This window comes from Dermochelys coriacea, chromosome 3 (genome assembly GCF_009764565.3).
Source record: "Dermochelys coriacea isolate rDerCor1 chromosome 3, rDerCor1.pri.v4, whole genome shotgun sequence".
In the NCBI taxonomy this organism is placed as follows: Eukaryota; Metazoa; Chordata; order Testudines; family Dermochelyidae; genus Dermochelys; species Dermochelys coriacea.
Window position 1 is genome coordinate 140,259,787 of NC_050070.1, and position 12,862 is coordinate 140,272,648.

At 39.6% G+C, this 12,862-nt stretch overlaps 1 protein-coding gene across 7 annotated transcripts in view; it reads right to left on the reverse strand.

The window, feature by feature from the left end:
- The window catches only part of RGS7 (regulator of G protein signaling 7), a 442,164-nt gene that overhangs the window by 336,527 nt on the left and 92,775 nt on the right, over positions 1–12,862 (reverse strand). The gene's annotated exons all lie outside the window — the stretch shown is intronic.

The following is a 12,862-nucleotide window of genomic DNA, read 5'->3' on the forward strand; positions in this document are numbered from 1 at the left end:
ATGGAAATCATAGAAGAGTGCTAAAAATGAAAGTTTCTAAAGTGCTTTGATTTCCTCATACAAAAAGTGCTGCAAATGCAAAGCATCATGACTGGGAGGAGGAACAAGTAAGAGCATTGTATGGCAGGAAAGTAAATTGGCCGTCACCTATCTGAAACCTACTACAATAGTATCAGAAGCAAGAGTAAACTAATCTTTTAGAAACACTGCACTCTCCCACATGTGCCCAATAAGCTGTTAGAGTGATGTGTTATTCACTGGGTAGGAGGAAAGGGAAATAAAGCAACAGGTCTATCCATCAAAGTTCTAACACCATGTGTATCTGTCCTGGAATGAAGAGAGGGGAAGAAATAAAGTGTCTGATTTAAAGTCCAAAGAAATCAGTGGGAGTCTTTCCACCTGATTTCAATGGTTTTGTATCTGGCCCATATTGATAAAGCCTGGAAAGCATTTCAGTATTAAATGTATGCAAATATTTGTATTTCTGCTGATCAAGCTTCTTTAAGGAATGATAAATTAGATTCATACTTGTAAGAGGAAAAGCCCTGGGTGAAATACTGTAGTCCCATCTCATTTGTCACATATATAAAAGTAAGTTCTTCTTCACTCAGCACACTGAGGAGTTTGTGAAGGCTAGGACTATAACAGGGTATAAAAGAGATCTGGATAAATTCATGGAGGTTAAGCCATTAGCCATTAGCTAAGGAATAGTGACCCTAGCTTCTGTTTGTCAGAGGGTGGAGATGGATGGCAGGAGAGAGGTCACTTGATCATTACCTGTTAGGTTCATTCCCTCTGGGGCACCTGGCATTGGCCACTGTCAGTAGACAGGATATTGGGCTGGATGGACCTTTGGTTTGACCTAGTATGACCATTCTTATGTTCTTATCACTTAAGCAAAACTCAGGGATTTCAGATTTCATAATGGCAAGAAAGCAGTTTGAGCAGCTACCACTTTCATTTTAAATTTCTGGATCACATGTTTATCATGTGGGAAATTAAAAATATAACAGGACAGATTCTACACATAGTTAATATTTTTTTATTCCAATTACACTCACAATGTGATAGGTGCTGTCTAAACACACTGGAAGATGTAATCTCACTCTCTCATTTCTCTGTACTTCATTATTACAATAAAATTAAATTAAATATTTTAAATGGTTATAATTTAAATGTATGGGATCAAAGACACCTGCCAGTGACTTATGTCTGACTTTAGAGCCTCTGCCAGTGGTTATTGTCTGACTGCAGACTCACTAGATGTCTTTGTGCCTCAGTCAATCCAACTGCAATATAGGGTAAAACAGAATTTCACTGAAAATTAGTGAGATTTCATACATGAATAAATGCCCCAAACGGGGGGAAAAAAACATCAGGCACTCAGATTTAATGGTGGTGAACATTGTACAGTATAAAAGCACAAATACATATTGCAGAAGTTGAATTAGAAACTACAAAAGGAAGGAGCGTTGTGTAATGGTTATAGTAGAGATGTGGGAGTCTGGACACGTGGGTTATATTCCTAGATCTGCCAATGAATTATTTTATGTCCTTAATTACATCAGGCAGCCTATCCATGCCTCAGTTCACCCATGTTTGATAAGAATTGCATCCATCTAAGTCAGAGGTGTTGTGAGGCTTCACTGGTTAATATTTTAGACACTACATTTTTTGAAGAAGGGTAATGTCTATATTTATGTCTGTGCTGATAACGCACTGCATAATGGGGTCCTGATCTTGAGTGAGACCTATGGTTGCTGGAGTAAGAACAAACAAATGGTAGTTAATAGTAATCCATATTTGATATTGAACATTTTGTCTATAGAGTGCTTTAAGGTTCTCAGATGATTCTCATAACGTATGTTATGGTTATTACATTTTTATATCCAAGGAACCTGGAAATGAAAAACCTTTCATTGTAAGGGTAGTCACATCCACTTCAAGTCCAATCTTATACAATCTGAATGAGAGTAGCCCGGTCAATCTTGTAGGTGAAATGGAATGAGGGCGATGAGAGTAGCCCGGTCAATCTTGCTATGAGGGCGATGAAAAAGAAGTAATTTTCAAGCATCATCTTGCCAGGCTTCAACCTACAAACATAAGCTTACTCCATGGATGTGGATGTAAAAAAGTCTTTCCCGGACAGAGATATTAGAGCTATGTTGCTCTACCCTGTCAAACTATAAGCTTGATTGAAGAGTGATGTCCAAGCATCTGAGTTGCCTAAGGAAGTACAATAAAGGAGGGTTTTGCAATGCCTCTTGCTGCTGCTCACTGCTGTTGTCTCTGCCACTGATTGCCACTGTTACTGCCACATTTGCTGCCGCTCACCACTGTGTCTGCCACCACTTGCCACTGAGTGCTGCCTCTGCCTCTAGCTGCGCAGCCACGTTCTAAGGTTCCACCACTTTGACCAATTATTAGTGATTTTACGAGGTAGTGGAGAACCTCAATCTGCTGCATCCTCTGTGTTTTCTTTTGCCGCAACACTGTCCCCCACGCCAGCTCAAGACTTAGCCCCCAGACTTGCTCATCAGTGATTTCAGCTGTAGTGACCACTGAGCAGAAACAAGGAGGGGAAGGGTGAAATGGTATCTTTAACCTTTAAATAGAGTCCACACAAGTCTGTCCCCAACCCCTCTGACTTTTACTTGGCTTTGACATGTCTTAGTGAGTGAAATTAAAAATATGTAGATACCCTCAAGTAGGGCATACTAAGTACAGTTCTGCCACCCTTTAGTCATACAAGAAGGATAACAACATGTCATTACTCGAACATGCGAGAGTAAAGTGAACTTTAACCCAAAACAGCCCAAATTGATCACTTTGGTAAAGCAGGTCTGTTGGCTGATCACTTAGGCAAACTAGGTGTGTCCATGCAAATGCATTCTGCTCCTGAGATCTTTCCCCCCAGTTCATCAACAGATGGCAAGGAAGAGCTCACTCAGATTTGGGTTTACATCAGCAATTACTGCCACTCTGGCTGTTGTAATTTGAGAACAGGTTTTCACCATTCTTCCTGCAACTGATGATCTGCTACTATTAAAGCTTTTTTATTTTTCTCTTTCAGTCCTCTCTCATATGGTTTTGTTTCCAGTGATTTGGTATTTAGTAGCTTAAAATACATACTTTTGTTAAGATACCATGTTCTTAGTAGGAGATTTTCAAAGCCACAAAGAAGAGTCAGGCATTCAACTCCTGTTGACTTTCTGGGCACATAACAGTCCTTTGTGCCTTTGAAAAATCTGCCTCTCAGCTCCTATTTGTTATGGGATTTTGTGAAGTAATAGGTGTACTATATCATACACTGTAGGTGTAATGTTATACTTTCATTTACCAGACAGTTGCAATTGGTATTTTTCGAGGAATTGAAATTGGGGGGGGTGTTCAAATTTACAGGTTGGGGGGCGGGGAGGAGGTCAGGGCCGATGAGGGGTGAGACCGTGAGGGTGAAGGTGGGCTGTATGGCACCACAGTAAAAACTGAAAAAAGTTTCATGACCATTTTATTAGATTTTAAAATCATCACAGAAATTAAAGTTGGCTACTCAAGCCTTCTATGAAGTGTTACATCTATATCCTTCTTGGTTTCTTGTTATAATTTTGCACAACTCTGTTAATGAACTTCTTGAATGCAATGCATTCATCTTTGGTGGCTTCTCATGTGTCCGGTACTTCCATTCCTTCAATTGATATGCGCATTAGTTCATTCACATGATCAGGCAGAAGGCGACTTCTTTCAAAACACAAAATTCTATTAAATTATGAAAAAGAATGCTCAACTGTAGCTGTTGTGACTGGGGGTAGCAAGAGATGAATTCCTACTTTCAGCCCAGGAAACATAGCATAAAGGTTGGGTCGAGCCACTAGTGATGATAAAAAAGAGGTTGAAGTCAAATCTTCATTCATTCATTGTATGATATTCTACTCTACGTTCAAATTCTCTATTCCATCCTGAGCACATGGCTGCCCCATTGCTAATAGTGCCTCACTCCACTCAACTATCGGTGTTTTATAAGACAGAGATCTGTAAAAGCTACATAGAGGTTGAGTAGAATCTAGAAGTCGCTGTTGTAGATTTTTAAGAATCAAGTCTGTGTACTTTTTCAGTTGTCTTAACAAACACTTCTTGTCCTCTTCACTTAAGGATTCAATATAAATGCTTTCATTAGTCAACTTCTAGACTGAAGTCTTTGCTTCTTCCAGTACTTTGTCAATGGATAGCTCTCTGATTCATCCAAACGTAGCTTCTATTGCTGGACAAAGATCTACTACTGTTGTAGCAGATGTCTGGATGGCATTATTTAATGACCCAAGTGGTTTCAACAGTAGACTTACAAGAGAAAGAATGGCAAGAGTCTTCTCTGAATGTAGTAGCAAAAGTAATCCATCAGCCTCACTACTTAGATCCATCCCATCTTGGTAGATACTTTCCAAAGCCAGTAATAATGGCTGGAGTAATTTTAAGACAACAGCCAAGGATCGCTCATGAGAAAGCCAGAAGGTTTTCCCAGGTTGGACTAATTTGAACTTCAGTCCCAGTATATCTTCTATATTTTCCAAGATATTCAGACTTTTTGGACTTTTGCTGAAAAAAGAATATAAGGAAGACATGAAATTTATAGCTTTTACAATGTCCTTTGAAGGGTCTGCAGCTTGTACTAGCGCTAGTTGGAGTACAGTGTGGCCTCTGCAGTGTGTATAGGAGAGACTAGGGTTACGCTTTTCTCTGAGCAGAGCTTGTGCTCCACCATGTCTTCCAGAGAAGTTTGCAGATGCATCAAATGCACAAGCAGCTATCTGTTTGAGATCCAATTGACTAGCATTTAACTCTTCTAAAATGTGGGTTGTCACAGATGCACCCAATCTGTCTTCTATAACTTGAACATCTAGAAATGCATGTACAGGCCTACCACTGACATCAAGATAACGTACACAATGACTTAATACTTTGACCATTTGCATTGGTGCATTCATCAGCCATGTATGCAAATGTTTTGAATGTGGTGAGAGAGTTCTTCACTTTTTCTACTGTTGAGACTTTCACTGTTGCACCACACACGTCTAGCCAGTCAGTTGAGTTTCTTGCAGAAAGATAGTGAGCTTCTGCTGGTCTTGTTTGGAACCAGTGTTCAACTTCAAGATGAACAAGTGACAATGCATTTAACATTGGCTTCCAGTTTGTAGTGTGTGGTATCTCTTGTCTATATAGAAAGTATGATGCCACAGCCATGTTTGTTCACATGAACTGTGTTGTGTAACAGCCTCATTAACACTCACTGGTGTTGTCCTTGATCACTGGAGACTCAGAGTTCAGAGGTGCTTTCACTTGAGTTCACCTCCCAGGTCGGGGGCAAGAAGGCACCTTGCTCATTCCTCCAGCTGCTCACTGTTCGCTCTGGCCACTGTTGTTTGTTGTGCCACTGTTCACTCCATCGCTCTGTTGCCAGTGGCCCTGCGCCATCACCTTCTGCTGCCACCTGCCACTGTGACCTCTGCGAGTTGGTCTCAGTGATTTCAGCTGAGCTCTCAGTGGGGGAACCTCACTGCTAGAGCAGACTGGGCCATCTCTTCCACAGAAACACTGTCCCACAGCAGGTCTAAGCACTTAGACCTGATTATCAGTGATTTCAGCTGTAGTGGTCACTTAACACAACAAAAGGCTATCTATGGCGCCTAATCAGCTCTGTCTTTAAACAGGGGAGAGGGGCAGGTCAAATAGTACTTGTGACTCAGGCAGACCATCAAGCAAAACACCTGTTCCCACCCTCTCTCTTGATGCTCTCAATCAGCAGAGGCTAAGTACAGTTCTACTGCCCTTTATTCATACAATAAGAATAACAACATTTCTTTACCCCCCGCATTCAAGTGATTTGTAACCCAACCCCAGCCAAAATCTATCACTTGGGCAACACAGCTCTATTTGCAGGATACCTAGGTAGATTAGGTGTGAATGTAAATACAATCTGGTTCTGAAGCCTTTTCCCACAGCCCCCAGCTCATCACTAGCTGTCAGGGAGAGCTCATTTAGACTTTGCTTACAAATAATAATTTGAAATTATTAGGTTGGCCAACATCACTGAAATGAATGCACTGACATTGTCATAAACAGTTGTACAAGGAAGCTAGTCTATGTTCCTATGTTCATACTTTTCAAATCTATTATACTTTTTCAGATACACGTATTTTAGGATACACTTTACATGCTTTTAAAGTGTGTATTAATGTTTCAATTTCAATTCAAATTTCCAAGCAATCAGTAAATTGGCAACACTGCATGTAACTAGTTCACAAAACTGGGGGGAAATTCGGGGGGGGGGAACACTCCAATGGGGGGGTGTAGGGAAATCCCTGGTTGCAATGGTGTTTGCCATCTTAGGACATTCATGTCTAATTTATAAGGCCACTGTGTAAGGAGTACCACAAGTCCCTATTCAGTCATTACTCAGGCAAAGCTACAAATGAAATAAATGGGATAGTTCCACAATAAAACCTGAAGAAATGCCCCATTGTTAAGACTGATTTGGCATTTTCACTAAACACTGCATTTGAGGGTTTAATATCTTGCCTCTTTTCATTTACGTCAGGCTCTCTCTCTCAATATGTACAGCAGTTACAGAAATGTGAAATGGAAATCCAGTAAGAATGAAAGAGCGACAGGAGATATGTAGAGGGCTGGTAGTAAGTGCAGGTATGGGGAACTAGATGTAGGCATAACAGGGGACGTAGATTTTTGAGCAATGTTCAAAAAAGGTCAGGAATCAGTGTGGCAGAGGGATGCAACTAGCTTTTTCTGACAATTGCTCTGTCATCAGTAAAGAACAGACCTCCAGCAGAAAAGCGGAGAGGACAAGAGCAGAGGGAGAGAGAGGTAAAACTAACTATGCAGGATAATAGTATGCACTGAGATCTTTGGATAAAATAACTCTAAACAGCACACAAAGCTGAGAAAAGATGCTTGTACCCATTTCACAGATGAAGGACACTAAAACCCAAAGAGGTTAGGAGTAGAATTTTCAGAAGTACTCAGAGCTCACATCAGGGCTATATTTTAAAAAGAGTTCAACTTCCATGTAGGCATGAAAGTTAGTGGCTAGAGTTTTAAAGAGCTCAGCATTTTGGGTACTGAATATCTGCTCACAAGTGTCACTAAAGGAGCTCTGGGGAGCTGAGCAATTTGGGAAATCTTCCACAGATTTAGGTATAGAAATGAGACATGAGTTCTTTGGGGGAAAAAACTAGGCCCCAATTGTTTATGCTGAACACTTGAAAATAAAAAAATACTTGAAACACTTGAAAATAAGACACTGAATTCTTTTGAAAATTTTACCCGAAATAACTTATCCAAGGTCAGAATCAGAGTCCAGACTAAACCTCCAGTTGCCTGACTCATAGTCTCATGCTCTGCCCATTTGATCATACGGTGCAGAGTTTTTAAGATAGTGTAGTGGAAATACATTGTTGAAGAGTTACTAGAGATATAGACTAGGGCATATTTGAATTCATGGATGAGAACATCTGCAGTGCTGTTCTGAACAGACTGGAGCTTGGATATGAGCAATTTAGGGAGGTCATAGAGGAAGGAGGGAGCTGTAGTAATAAAGTTCTGAAAACAACAAATACAAACCACAGTGTTTAGAAAGAGCCATGGATGTTTAATTTTGAAAAACAGCTCCCAAGCATGAGCAGAATTGGTATGTCCAAGTATCATATTCCAAGTATTTAAAACAACTTGAGGCAAGGAAGGTCTGGAGAAAACACTTCACAAAAAAAAGTCAATTTATGCCACTGTTAAAAATAGAAATGAAATACAAACCAGCCATTAAATTTGTGAGCTAAAGACACGGAAGTAAAAGTAATATTGAGTTAAGACTGTTTAGACTTCAGAGTACGTTTACACTAATCATGTTGTGATTAGGCAATGCAGCCCATACATAGTGGTCTATTAAGGAGCTATATAATACAACTATGAAGAGAATTTCCTTTATTAATATTCACTAATAGTACCATATGTGCAGAGTTGCGTCCACTAGGTTGGCATTTGTGTGAGTGGAAGTTGATCACATAAAGCACTCCAGCATGCCAGTTGATTCACTTGGAGAACTCAAAGCATGCTACAAACATTAATTAAGTCTGATAACATGGCTATGAGATAGGAACCTATTTGAAGGGAAGTTAGAACAGACAGAAAAGAAGTGACAGCACAGTGAGTCTATGGCAGAGGTGGGAATACATCTCAGATGTCCCATTTCAAAAACACTTCCTCTTAATAGTGTCATCTCTCTTTGTAGACCATGACACTTATATATGCAGTGTATTTCCCTAATAGTGGTGCCTATGATATTACACGGCTCATAGTAAATCAGGAGTACAAAAATAGACATATTTCATTTATAATATGCACAAACTGGCATCAATAGTGCTGTACATTACAAATCCATGCACCAATTTTGGGTGGTGGAGGGGTTGAATGATACAGTTCTACTGCTCCTGGAGGCAATTTCTTTACTTTCCTATCTGCCACCCAAAATGCTAAGCCCTAGAAACACCACTATATACATGGCTAAGTCTAATTCTTATTGCACCATTTGTACTACAGTAATAGTGCAATCTATTTGTAAAGTGCCATTCAAGGGTAAGTAACATTGCCCTGGGTTGATGACTTAGATTGCTTTCTTCAGCATCTCAAATTCCCCTCGCTGCCAGCTGACAAGAAAGATAGAGTAAATAGAGATCAGCCTTTTATGTCTTTACAGGGAATTCAAAATGGCATTCTGAATCCTTAAAACATTGGTCTTCACTGTGCTGGGATTTTTCTGTTCCTTTTCTGCCCATGTTTAATCTTTTCAGAGAGGGTTGTATCATCTAAAGGAGAAGCATTTTATTTCTGTTTTAAAGTATCTGACAATCTGTTTTGAGTAACTGCTTACTACATTACCATGATAATTATGAAAACTCCAGAGTTAAACAATGTCTCATGTTACAGATATTTGACTATGCTGTGGTTTTTAAAACCACTACCACATCACTATATGTGGGAATGGGGAAAAGTACGATTACAGACCTAAGAGTGGCTATACTTCAACAAAAAAGCTTCAAAAACAGACTCCAAGGAGAGACTGCTGAATTGGAATTAATTTGCAAACTGGATACAATTAACTTAGGCTTGAATAGAGACTGGGAATGGATGAGTCATTACACAAAGTAAAACTATTTCCCCATGGTATTTCTCCCTCCCACCCCACCCCCCACTGTTCCTCTGATATTCTTGTTAACTGCTGGAATTAGCCTACCTTGCTTGTCACCAAGAAAGGTTTTCCTCCTTTCCCCCCCTGCTGCTGGTGATGGCTTATCTTAAGTGATCACTCTCCTTACAGTGTGTATGATAAACCCATTGTTTCATGTTCTCTGTGTATGTGTATATAAATCTCCCCACTGTATTTTCCACCAAATGCATCCGATGAAGTGAGCTGTAGCTCACGAAAGTTTATGCTCTAATAAATTTGTTAGTCTCTAAGGTGCCACAAGTACTCCTTTTCTTTTTGCGAATACAGACTAACACGGCTGCTACTCTGAAAATGATAGATGCTAACACTTTCCCTAACCTTCTGCTTTCTACATGCTTCACAAAGGCAGAGAGAAGGACTCCTTTCACATCCGTCCTTCCTCCTCTTTTTCTCTGACATGCCTGTATATGGGCTGGCAGAATTTCACCCTGAGAGCTTATGTACTGATCTAATATTTCAAATGCCCATACCAACTTTATTTTTTTTCTTTTCCTTGTTAACTTACAGAAATTTGTTCAGTATTTTTAACTTACAAGTCAACTGTTTTAGAGTTATCCATGCTCAAAATAAAGGCTAATCTTTTCACAACAGTAAAGTTTCCCCCAGCCATTCTTGCTTATTTCTGGGCTGAGATTTTCACATATGAAAATTTTCATATGAAAAGCAGAATTTCAGAAATGTCTGAGCATGTAAGAATAGGGAACTATTGCAGAAGCAGGCTTGAAGATTAACCATAGTATTAATTACTGGCAAACCATGTCATTATTTCAACCTACATGGTCATATCACCTAAGTCCCCAGGGTCCTGAATTTGCTAGCTGTCCATGTGCAGTTTTGTCTGAATACATGCTTGAACTAGGTCTAAGACTATTGTAAGGTGTGAGGTTTTACCTTGTGAGCAGTTTTGATATTATTGCTGACCAATGCAGCTTGCACTTGATGGGTTGGTGGTTGTTTTTTTTTTCCAAATGAGTGCGATGCACGCAGAGGCCACAGCAAAGGGTACGAAAGAAATGTAATATTTATTCATTTAAGGAACATGCTGTCTGAACCTGCTATAGCATTTCTGTTTCCATTTCTATAATGAAAAAAATTCTTCAGTGTCCTAGGGATCCTGCCTTAATCTACCTCTGACTATACTTTCAGATGAATCTCACTCAGAGCCAGTCAAAGCTACACTTGACTGGCTGAAGGAGGTGATTATTCCCCTGCTCTTCTGTCTGAGAGATCTAATGGTCCTTTGTATCTCCCTCCTTCCAAAGAGGGCAGGGATGTCTGATTTTGCATTAACTGATCTTGGCAAAAGCTCTAAAGCCAAATCATGCTCACCTTACCCTTGCATTAGTAGAGCAAGGTTTGGTTTCCAGAAGATTCTCTTCTGAGTCTTTGGATGAATCACTTGCTCTCGTGTTGACTCCGATATACCTGCTGTGCAGCAAAATAGAAGAAAAGGATCTATTTCCTTTCTACTTTTCCCCAAAGAGCTCCCACAGTGACCGAAATACTTACAAAATCAATTGCACATCAAGATGGACTTGTGCACAGGAAAAAGTACATGTCGTTCCTATAAAGTTTAAACACCCATCACTACTTCTGAGTTTTTCAGATTTCTCTGAAACAGATCAAGTTATTCCTGCACTGAAGACAGATCTCTAACTGAGGCATATTAGTTGTCTAGTAGCCTTCTTTGACCCTTTCTTCCATTGTAACCTCTGGTTGCAGGGAGATGGGTTAACCTGAGAGAGAATGCATATGTAAGAGAAGAAAGTCCTGTCTCCTCCTTATCTGGCCATTTTGGAACTGGAATCATATTTCACATATGAAGAGTGTCCAATTACCCAATCATGATTTAAGATGATGAACTGCGGTTCCATATAGATTAAATGTAATCTTGCTGATGCTGCTGAGATAGAAGATTTTACATAATTTTTAGGTTTAAGAAATAGCATTTTAAATAAAACTATTAATAGGGGATTTCCACTGATGTACATCACTTTGGTTTTCAGACACACTGGAAGCAAATTAGGAATACTACTAACCAATGCAAAGAATAAAGACCCAACATTACAAAAGACCATTTATGTAATTCATTAAGAATGACCAGTCAGGCATTATACAGCCATCAAGATTAAGAACCATTCTGATTATCTGTTCACATCTGGCTGTTTCTTCTGCACAAAAACTCTTTAGAGTCCCATTCCTCAGAAAAGATGCAAAGCCTTCCGTGGGGAGGAAGATGTGGAAGCCTTTGGTTTTGGGTCTGCATCCACCCTAATGCTTTAGCAGAAAGGTAGGCTAGGTTGTAGAAGCATTTTCAGACATTGGTGTGGATATCAACAAAGGAAGACTTCCCATTTGTGCAGAACAAGTTCCAGCATATGCCAACTTTTGAAGTCAACAGTTAATTCAAGCCAAAAATACATATAACTCTCTCTGGTTATTAACTAAGTGCTATTGTTCCCCAGGCCCATTTTTCAAAACTAAAATCTTAATGGAGGGGAGGTTTGGTTGCGATGAGTAGTAAACAAAAACAAGTAAACAATGGACCAGTGGACATCTATTTATTTGAAAGAGCAGTGCTCTCAATCAATATTTTTCCTTTAAACTTTTACAAGCCCTCCCACTGCTTTTCATAGCAAATCTATAAAGCCCTATCCAACTCACCTAGCTACCAGTCTTCTTGTAGTAGAGTTCACAGGTAAGTTTAGGATCAGAAAACTGGTTGTACACAGTGTAGCAAGAGTGGGGAAATGCAGATACTATATAGCTAAGGCCCTTCAATTTCAGTTTTTACTGAAAAATTCCTGGGATTTACAAAAGCTATTTCATTTTTATTGATTTTCTCCTGAATTTTGGACTACTCAAGTACATGAAAATACTCATTAAGTTAAGAAAATCTAATACATTACATTAGACAGATGTGTTGATGTTAATAATAAATTAGTTTAAGTGTAAATGTGAGGCCCTCTGTTGAAGTAAGGCAATGTATTGAAAGATTAACAGTACGTACATATATGCACATGTGTAGTGTGACAAAGCTCTGTCCTTGCCTCCGTGGGTCCCGCGTTTCCTGGCGGATTTCGCTAGCCTAAGAGGCTCACTGTGACCCTCCACGTAACCCTTCTTTCTCTAGAGACAAGGGTCATAGTCTACTGAGCCATTTTCATCATAAGCCAGTGAGGGAGGTGAGGCCCCAGGTGTCTTAATTGACCTGGAGCAGCTGCCATTTCACTTATCCTGGTACCAGGGATTTGTTTAGCCTGGAGCTAATATATCTATCTCCCACTACTCTTCCATAGCCATCTGGCCTTGCCCGGTCACAGTAGGTACTGTTAATGTACTGTTCATGGAATAAACCACAGCATTAAACTGCTTTTACTTTCAGTCTTCTTACTATTCTCTATTTATTGCTTTTTTCTGTCCTCCTGTCCTCCAGTATTAACCCCGAAATTTATCCAGAAAACTATGAACTATTTTTTTCCACTGATTTTCACCCATTTTTATTTTTTTCGTAATAAATGCTGATAAATTTGCATGAAATTTTAAACAAAAGACCTTATGTATAATAGAAGC